We start from the raw sequence: 10,828 nt of genomic DNA, 5'->3' as shown, positions 1-10,828 counted from the left end.
GGGCATGCGTATATCATCCTCGCGTTGATTATTTCACAAATGGGCCGAGTGATGCCTACATTCGACGCAAGCGGAAAAACAGCTGCAGTTTTCATATTCAATCATATTATAACTAGGTTTGGTGTCCCACAAGCAATCATTACTGACCATGGGAGCCATTTCGAAACACCATGATGACTGAACTTACAAGCCAGCTTGGTTTTGCGCCATGACAGCTCTACTCCTTATTATCCGCAAGCCAACGGCTTGGTTGAGTCTATCAACAAAGTTTCTGGTTATCATGATCTGACGAACCATTGGTATTCATCGGTCAAATTGGCACAACATGTTATTTTCTGCACTATGGGCATACCGAACCTCAGTGAAAACCTCAACAGGGTTCACTCCTTTCCAGCTAGTTTATGGCTTGGAAGCGGTGTTACCCATGTGAATGTTTGAAAATCCCATCACTTCAAATGGTTGTCGAATTACTCCCAGCTACTCCGAAGAGGAGAAACGTTTATTGTACTTAGCTAAATTAGATGAGACTCAACGTGATGCTGCATTGGCAATCGAGACTCACGCGAAGCGAATGAAAGCTCAGTATGATAGAAATGTGACCCCTCGAAGTTTTTTCGGAGGGAGACCTAGTGCTTTTATACGATCAGCTAACGATAAGCTAGGTGCTGGAAAATTTCGTTCCCATGTGGCATGGACCCTATATTGTAAAGCGAAAGCTAGCAAAAGGGGCTTATGAGCTATAGTAGATTTTGATGGGGACTCTTTGGGTAAACCCAGAAATGGACTTTACCTAAAGAGGGTATTATGCTTAAATGGTGGGTATGGAGAATTTTTTAGTTAGGTTAGGTTTTCTTTCTAGCTAGTATGATTGTTAGTTAGTTAGTGTGCTTAGCTTAGTGAGTGTGTTTTTTTCGTCGTAATTCTGGCTTATCTTGGTTTTACTCTTGTTATTACAGATGTCGACGCCTCTCCAAACATACATTGGATTTGCTGATGGTGCTTGTCGTAGTACAACGGAATATCTCTTCCGCAGCTTGGGTTATCTATTCACCCTCTGACGAGTTAGTTTCTATGCATGGGGTAAGCCTCGGTCAAACAACGAACAACATTGCAGAATACAGTGCAGTGGTTGAATTATTATCCGAATCTATTTCATTTGGAATTCGACGTTTGATAGTGAGGTTAGATTCTGAACTTGTTGTATTACAGCTTAATAGAGTTTATGGCATTAGAAATCCTGTGTTTTCAAGGTTGTTTTGAGAGTGCGTCTCTTGGAACGTGAATTTGATTACATTGAATATCAGCATATTCCAAGGTCCTTAAATACATTAGCAGATGCAATTGCTTCTCGAGTGTTGGACAGACATTTACGATAATCATGCAAGTAAACTTAAAAACATTTCATCATACATGTTAAACAAGATGAGCCGGTAATAGTGATATATATATAGTAGGAGTGTGTCAAAAAATATACATCGTCTTCGATCAAAGGTTGAAAAACACCTTATGATCATCAAAAATGATAGAATACAAAAAGTCAAAATGTCACATGTGTCTACAAGTGACTAGCCAATCACTGGTGGTGCTCCCTGTACGACACCACTTGCACGGGCTACCTTGCGCAAAAATCTCCTAACGGGTCCAGGGACCACGACCACATAGCGCTGAAGTCTGATAGGAATATCATCCATAGTAGTCTCAGGTATTCCGCCGTCAGACGCTGTAGATCATGCTCCAACTCAGCTAGTACCTCTGCAGCCGCCGTGTCCTGTGGGGCCGGTACCGGTGCAGCTGGATGTCTCCTCTCAAAAGGAGGCCGAGGTTGGCTGGACGCTGTGGACCAACATCTGCATTTTGAAAATTTTACTGTCAGTTTTGAGACGATATATATAAAAAAAAACAAAAAAAATACATAATTTGAAAACTCGTGAAAAATAAAGTACCTCTGTCATCCCATTGTTCTCCCTGTGGAAGAACCATGTCCGGATCACTCTCGAAAATCTACTCCGGCATACGGAAAGTCCTGAATCGCAAACACCTGGTCCTCTAACCAGTGAAAATAACTGTTAGTGAATCGAAACTGCTGCCGCACCCTCGTCCGGATGCCGGGCCATCACCGCAACCCATCGTACCAGCTTTGGCTCCTGAGGACCCAAAATATCAACAGTGAGATGCTGAGGGATCAGCATCGGAATTCTCTCTAGGGCAAAGCTCACGACTATAGGCCCATATCCAAAGGTCTTTAGTTTCCCGGTCTTTGCCCTGGTCAGTTGAGCTTTTAAGTTAGCCGACACCGCATCACACCAGTTGAAGATGGTGCCTTGGAGACAGTCAATTGCCATCCGCATTTGGGACCCAGTGGCAATATGTAAAGTGGCTGAGCCACAAATCCTAGTCACAGTGAAAGCTAAGACCATGAGTTCACGCCGAGAGATGTATTTGATCTCTATGCCTTTCGCATGGTGTCGATCAGGTAGGCACCAATCTACTCGGAGACTATCAAGGGATTGGCCACCCGGCCTAGTCCCGGCTAGATTGAGTTGCTCGCCTCTATTCGGCAAGCCAGTGAGAAAGTAGATATCAGAGGGCTCTATCTCGAGTTGTTGCCCCCCGATATAAAAGCATTACTCTTGAACGTTCCATCCCTCGACCAGCCACTCCAAGAATCTTACCTGAGCCCTCATGCCAGGTATGGCCCAGTATTTGTATAATCCACATCCTCTTAGGGCATCAAGGGAAGGTTGATGATTGATTGTAGCTTCATCAACCTCCTCATGCTCTCTTTCTCTCCAATCCAGCATGATAAGTGCCCTACACATGAACAAACAGGCATTAAAATCAATTTTGGGTAAATTCAATGGTTAATTTGGGAGCTTGGGGTTTCAAAATCCACGTTTTGCGGAGGGCGCACCCCGCGTTTGGCACACAGTGCGCCGGGACGCAGGTGGCTTGAAGGTAGCCTGCGTCCCCCGACCTTTTCCCTGTGTAGGAAAAAGTCGAGGGACGCAAGCCAGCCTTTAGGGAACCTGCGTCCCCCGCGGAGCGGTTTTCAAAACCCAAAACCCCCCAAAAATCAAAAATGAAACCTAAAATAAATTTCTAAACGGATGAAATTGACAAGGAGGATGTTGTGAAATACCTGGAAGAGACGGCGGTCGATTCTAACGGTCGGATTTTCCGCAGCGACCACGGGAAGTTTCTTGTCAAAAGCTCCTTTTTCAACCTCAACAGTCAAACGGTAAAAATGACATGGTAAAAAGTCTTTTTATAGGTTTTTTGGATGAATTTGTTCATTTTTCACCATGGAAAGATGTTTTTCGATGTATTTTTTCCTATCTTAAACAGGTATGAGTAATGTGTCGCTTTTGTGCAGGACAAAGGGACTTAGAAGGAAAATTGTCATTTTTTCACGAACAAAATATCAGAGTCATCTTTTAAGCCCTTTTCTGACTCCTAAAACATGAAAAGATTGCCGAGCGTTTCTTTTACACTCGTTAAAACGGAATTAAAAGACGATCCCCTTATAGCTCTTTTCTGACCGTAAAATCAGGAAAAGATTGCCGGGTTTTTGTCGTTTCAAACTCGATATGGAAATAAAACGACGTGTCCTTGATCGCTTTTTACTTTTCAGGTCAGTGGCACTAATTATGAAAGTACTCCTTGGTCGCAAGATCAAGCGGTTCCCCCAGGTATTTTTTTTATACTTTTTCGGGCTTGAGGGACGCAAATCTACGAAAAAGTTCAACTTGGAGTCTTCTTAAGTTTTTCAGACTCTCTAAAATTGAAAAACGCCGAGTTTCTCCTATACTGGGCTCGTTAAATTTCACAGTAAAGGACTTGTTCAATTACAAACAGGAACGAACCACTCCTTCCTAGGGTTCGAATCAAAACTAGGTTGGACTCATCCGAAGGATGAGCTTATAATCAAGCACATGTTATCCTCCTCAAGCTTGTTAAAAATAAAGAGGTACTTGCCAGAAAATGGTGGGGGAAAAGAGAGAGAAGAATGAGCCTATTTGTTACCTTTTGTCTCAGAAGAAGCTTTACTACCACTCTTGAACACGACACTTTTCATTCACCTGGGTTGGGAATTCTTTACCTCACAGTTGATCAAACCACTTTTGAAAGTCTTCAGTCGGGTTCCGGGGATTAACTTTGAGTTATTTAGCACCAAACCATCTGTCGCGTCGTTATGTGTTCAAGAGGTCTGCAAACAAAACTTTCATCTGCAAAATACTTGTCATCCATTTGACCATCCCTGAGTCAGTCCTTACAGCAACATTTTCTTCAACTTATGATTTCGTGTTGTGGGCTTGCCTGCAACGGGTCACTTTCTATCGACATCAGCACACATTATCTAGAGAGATGGACTTAGAAATCGTCAGTGCCTTGAAGTCTGCATGCATCAATGGCAGATTTCTCGCCTTTGACATCAGTTTACATCATTGACTTTCGATCGAAGGATTCCGTGAAATGTTCGACATCAACTCATTCATTCACATCTCATGGATTGTACTGGGTACTTTGAGAACCATTGACATTACTGGTGGTCTCTCTCACGCTTGTTAACAGTTCACATCATCGACTGGTAATCAAGTGGTTTCTACCATGTTCGACATCGACTCATTTATTCGCATGGCTAGAATCGTACCAATTCGAGAAGTAGGAATGAAGACCCTGGATCAAATCTTTACCATCCAGGCTGCGAGGAGTTTTGTATTCATTATCTAAGTAGACTAATCATAAACAGATGGCTGCGTCCATACTGTGTCTACAAAATTCTATGATTATGATGTACTGCAAAATCATTCCTGTATCAGAGTAGTTAATCTGTTAGTTAAAGTTTTAATCTGAGTATGGGAATGCCTACCTCAGTGATGATATAATCTTATACATGTATTTTGTGTTGAAAATTGCAGGTTCTGACCGGGCTCTCCACGGGATAATCCTTGAAATGATAAAGCGCTTCACCCTTCCTAGATAATACAAAACCCTAATCTATTCCAGGCTTCGCACTTTAGGGGGCAATCTGTTACACTAAAAAATGTCACCATGGCTATTTACAGTTGGTATGGCTCTATCAACAGTCATACTACCCTCTTAAGCAAGTCTTATGCCTCTGCTATCCATGTCAAACTCCAAGAAAGAGAGAAAGTCTTTATAAATGTGTTTATCTCTGGGTACGCAGGTTCTCTCAAACCTGCCTGCGGGTACGCACCTATTGTTCATGAGGTCTGCGTCCAAGGACGCTCTGTATCTAAAGGGGCAGGTGCGTCCCTCAAAAAGGTTAAAATGCGCAAGTTTTATCTTCAAAAACTTACTTGTGGTCATTTCTAGAGCATTCTAGAAGGTTGTTCGACGTGTATTGAGCGCCTCCAGATGGTTCATGCCCCCTACCAAAGAGGAACTTATCCCATCAATAAGGGAGTGATCCCATCCAAAGAGGGGACTATCCCATTGATGGTGGACCTGATTAACTTCCTCTTGAGCACTATAAATACAGGCATTGGGCCAGAAGGAGGGAGGTTGAAAGCTATACATTTCTAAGGGTAAATGCTGCAGGAATTATGACTCCCATTTAGAAGCTTGTGAGGAGAGATTGCCATCTTTGCTTGTTCTATTTGGAAGTGGGTGAGCTTTGTCAAAGTAGAGGAAGACTCTTGTGGACCCTAGAAGGAGCTTGCACAACACCAAGGCTCAGGTTGTAATGGTTCCTTTTGATTACCTTTAATGCAAATTGGTCCATTCTTCTCAATAACTTGTTGTTTATGGGTTATTTCATGTACTCCTTGGTCTATATGTTGAATATGCTTTGTTTTATGTTATAATCAGGTGCTATTTTAATTGTTTGACTGTTGGTGATTGCAGGTTTTGGAGAAAAGGAGGAGCTCATCCAGATCAACAAAGCTTGGACTTCTACAACAGCGTTTGGACAAAGGTAAGAACGAAACACTTGATTTCTCATATCATAATGCATGTTTAGAGAAGGATAGCTCCAGTTTGTTTTGTTTGTCATTAGAATGTCTTAGACTTCTAGGAAGGTCGGTTGTGTCCACACTCTTGACTGATTCCGTGTGACAGTGAGCAATAGCAGAAAAGACTGGGTGGACAGATTAGTTGATGCCACTTGGGCCTACAACACAACATGGAAGACCACCATCAAGTTCACACCCTATGAACTGGTCAATGGGAAGAAGGCTTTCCTATCAATAGAGTTTGAATTCAATACCCTAAGGATGGCAGCTCAATTGGACCTAGACCTCAGCCATGCACAGAAGGAGAGATTAATTCAGCTCAATGGATTGGATGAATAGAGATTGCAAGCCCTTCTCCATATAGAGGTAGTTCAGCTTCAGAGAAAGATATGGCATGATAGAAATATCAGGGAGAAGCATTCCAAGAGGGAGATTAGGCACTACTCTATGATTCAAGATACAAGGATTTCAAAGGCAAGCTGAGGAGAAGATGGTTGGGACCCTACACTGTGGAGAATTGCAATGACAATGGTTCAGTTCTGATCATAATTGTTGATGATGAAGCCATCCCCATGCTTTTCAATGGACATCGGTTGAAAGTCTACAAGAACCCCTCTCCAAGCAAGAGTTTATTGAAGATTTGAATAAAACAGTGATGGTAGTGGAGCATGTCTTAGCTTCCACTTCACCCACTCACTGAAGAAAAAAGATAAAAAACAAGGACTCAAGTGAAAACCTCCATGATGCGCTTGAGTCCCATCATTGGGTTGAAAACCTCTTCTGAGGCGCCCACAGTGATGTAAAAAAAAAGAGCAAGAAAAAATGAATTTTTATTGCATTGCAAGTTTGCAGGATAACTACAGGGAGCAGAAGAATATTCCAGGGAACCCTGAAATTCATATTAGCATCCACCTCATCTTCTCACACCTTCCTCCATCATTTTTGGCATCTCTTTCACCCAACTGTACCTCTTCTTCCAAAACTGTGTTTTCTACAGGAGGCTCATGTAGGAATTACAAAAAGCCAAAAGTGTCTATAGAAGGCAGTTTGAGGGACAAGAAAAGCTTCATGAGGAACCTATAATCCCTCTTACCATATTCAAACCTCCTTTCCATAATTTCCAAGCCTGCATCATACTCCAAGCATCATTATTATTTTTTTCCCTTTCCAAGAAAAAAACACAGAAAAACAATTTTTTTTAGTTTTGAAAAAAAAAACAAAAATAAGAGGAAAAGGCACCATTAACTTTACCTGAAGCTTACCTACTATCCCTCCATTGTTCATCTCCAACTCTGGCATCATTCTCGAGCTCCAAGCATGGGAAATATCTGAAGTTCCAAGGGGATAAGCAGCTACAAGAGCTCCTATAGGAATTCCTATAGTAACTAATCCCATAGAAGTCCAGCACCAGCAACAAGGCACAACACATCTGAAGTTTGAAAAGGCACATGCAGCTCAGCTCCACAAAAGAAGAACCTACAAAAGCACACAACAACACATCAGCAAGCAGAGACAACATGCATGAAGGAAATGAAGGCATGTGTAGAGAAAGCCACAACACCTCATAGTCGATGGCAGCAAATACACTTGGATTACAGGTAAGTAGCTAAGTCGCTCCTCTATTTGCATTTGTGTAATTAGAAATCATATGAAGGAAATGTGATGGTTGAAATCGAAAGAGGGAAAGGTGCCCAGTTAACTTGTTCACCTTCATTTAGTTGACTCCACTTAACCAAGATGTCACCCACACGGCGCACAGTCAACTCAAGCAAAAGATGCAAAGGACAGGTAGTGGGAGGAAGAGTTAACTCCGATGTAGTAATGAGTGGATGATTACAGGGGGGGGGTCATGATGACCAAGCAAGTGGGGACCAATGGTCCTAATCTGGGCAACCTACACCTTGCCATCTCAGCACTCAAAACCGAAAATAACCATAAAAGGTAATGAGCACTCCTCCCTACGCATTCTCACCACCTTTTCTCTTCAGTTCCTCCTTGTAACTCGGCCACACAGTAGTCTTCTTATGCCCCCATAGCCTCGTAACCACAATCCTCCATCGATTTCCTCCATATTTTTTCTCTTGGCATTTTCTACAGGAGCACCTACAGGAAATCTACAGGAGGGACAGCAGGCTTCTACAAGAGGGGCAGTGAGTCATTTTGAAGGGAGGAAACATGATTTTTGGAACGAATTTCAGTCTGAAGGGGTAGGGTTCATGAATGCCCTCTGTTGAATATCAAAATGTGAAAGGGTTGGTCTCAAATTGAAAATAAAATGAGTCTTTAAGAGGGTATAAATACATTAAAAAAAATCTGTTTAAAAAAAAAACACAGTCACCTCTATTTTTCTATTTCACACAAAATTCTTTGTCTCCACCTCCATATCTAGTTTTTCAAAAGAAGTACAGGTAGTATGACAGGGGGTTTATGAGAAAAGAGCTCACTAACTCCACTACACTCCATGCACATCCTCAAGTGGTGGAAATATTTACAAGGGAAAACTGGATGAATTTCTTTGAGAAGTTTAGAGGGTTTGATGATGAAATTGCCCATGAATTTGCTCTCTCTCTGGTCCCTCACACAAGAACTCATGCTATTGTAACCATTAGAGGCCTCTCCATTGAAATAACCCCTGAATTCATCAGTAGGGTCACTACCCTTCCTCTTGGGTTGCCTTGGAGTAAGGATGAGAAGCCAATTGGCCAGGCTGCCAAGAGGAAATTTTTCCAAGCTAATGAAACCCCTGTTGAACACAAAAATGGAATTAGGAGAGCTAGTGTACCATATCCCTAGGATGAGGTTAGCTAGCAAGTGATCAAATACATTTCTTGTGAGGGGAGGTACAACATTGTTTTTGGTTATCATTTTAGAATCCTACAAGAATTGAGATATGGCATGGATAGCCCAGCACATCAAAAGCTCAGTATCCCTTACTTTCTCCTTCAGTCCCTCATTGACTCCAACACCAAGGTACAAGAAGAAAATTCATAGCAGCTAGCTCGCCATGGCCTAATCAAGATCCTAGTAGAAAAAGCCCTCCATACCCTTACACTCTCTATAGACATCAAGGCATTAACCTATTATGTTAGTCCTGCTGTCAGTGAGGAGGGATAACAACAAGGAGGAGAAGATGAAGCTAGAGGTGACATAGCAAAGCAAGAGAGGAAGGAGGTAGGAAAAGAGATAGAGCAGGAGAAGGAAAAAGAGATAGAAGAGGGAGAAAAGGAGGCAAAGAGGGCAGAGCAAAGAGAAGAGTCCCCTGAAACTTTAGAAAGAGGAGCAGCAACTACCCTCACTACCCTCAGTACACCAGCCAAGCAGATGCAGAAGAGGAAAAGAAAAACCTCCATTTATTTTAGGGCAAGGAAGAATACCATAATTAATACATGCAAACCTCATCCCTCATCAAAGACTCCCATTAACATTGAAGTTTAACCATCTGCCAAGGTGAAAGAATCTCCTTCTAAGACACCCATAACTTATGAAAGGAGGCCTACAAGATCTTCTACATGGAAGGGAAAGGCAATTCTATAGGACCCCAAACCAGACCTACAGGAGGCTAAAGTAGTCCTACAGGATACATTGCCCAAACTACAGGAGACACAAAAACTTGAGGAAAAAATAGGAGGACAGCTAGAGGTGAAAGAGGAAGCATAAGAGCTACAAGAACCTAACCCCCAGCCTAATCTTGACTCCTATTATAGACTACTTGAGGGAGGTAAGATAATCCCATATAAATTTACAATTCCACTGTTTTTTGAATTGGAAAAAGAGAGAGAGAGAACACATAGGTGGATGCAGATAGCCAAGTCCAAAGGAGTTGAGGATATTGGCCACATGGAAAACAAACTCAGGGAAATGGGCATGGAATTGATTGCTCTCGGAGACAGAGAAGTCATTACAAGAAGCCACCTTGAGAATGAGAATGAATTACTAAGGAGGTAGCTGCAAGAGAAAGAGACTCATTTAGCATACATGGACAGCTTATCCATAGAAGCATTACAATGCAGAACACCAGCCAAATCTTATGGCCTCTACCTGAAGGATCAATGGCTTCAATTCCAAATAAAAACTTTGGCACAAAGAGACATAATGCCTTTCCAAGACTATAGGCATTTCATGCATTTGTGTGACCAAAGAACCTCCAAGGATAAAGCAAAGATGGCAGAGTTCTATCTACACACATGGCCCTCACAGACTTGAATGTGTGGGACCCCAATGCCAAGCTAGGGGATGTGAAATTAATGGCAATGGCATCATGGATGAACCATGAAGAATTGAGGACAGTAGAAATGAAAAGATTGTTAATAAAAGAGCAAAATGAACCATTGATGATAAGAGCTGAGCCATCAAATCCTATGGAACTCATCAACACACACAACCTGCTTGCCAATGACCCTCAGATTGCCCCTAAATATCTAGCCAATCAGGAACAAGCCATTGCACACTTTGAAGATATTCTTAGGCTACTTGGGGATGGTTGTGTGCATGCATGCATGAGAAGATGGAACACCCTACCCCATAGCTTGCAGATCAGAGAATACCATTCCCCCATGAGGCTGAAGGAGGCATTGAAAAGAGTGCCAATGTACAAGCACTCCATGCAAAGGTTGAAGGTCAACTAGATTGGCCTCAAACTGAGTCCTCCACTCATATTAGGCATGCTGGAAGGCAGAAGAGAAGAAGAGAGAAGGAGCAGTGGAAGGACACAGACAGAAAGGAAGGATTTTATGGAGAACATGAGCAGACCACATTAGAAGCCTGGAATGTTGGGGAGACTACCAGGGCCACAAAAGACGAAGAGATTGACTAGGTTGCTTAGAGGATGAGAAACACCTTCAGTAGGGGAGTGA

Source organism: Pinus tabuliformis, chromosome 6, assembly GCF_031772625.1.
Source record: "Pinus tabuliformis cultivar Carrire ecotype Pingquan chromosome 6, CPIR1, whole genome shotgun sequence".
In the NCBI taxonomy this organism is placed as follows: Eukaryota; Viridiplantae; Streptophyta; class Pinopsida; order Pinales; family Pinaceae; genus Pinus; species Pinus tabuliformis.
The sequence above is the reverse complement of the archived record's forward strand: the minus strand, read 5'-3'. Positions refer to the sequence as shown.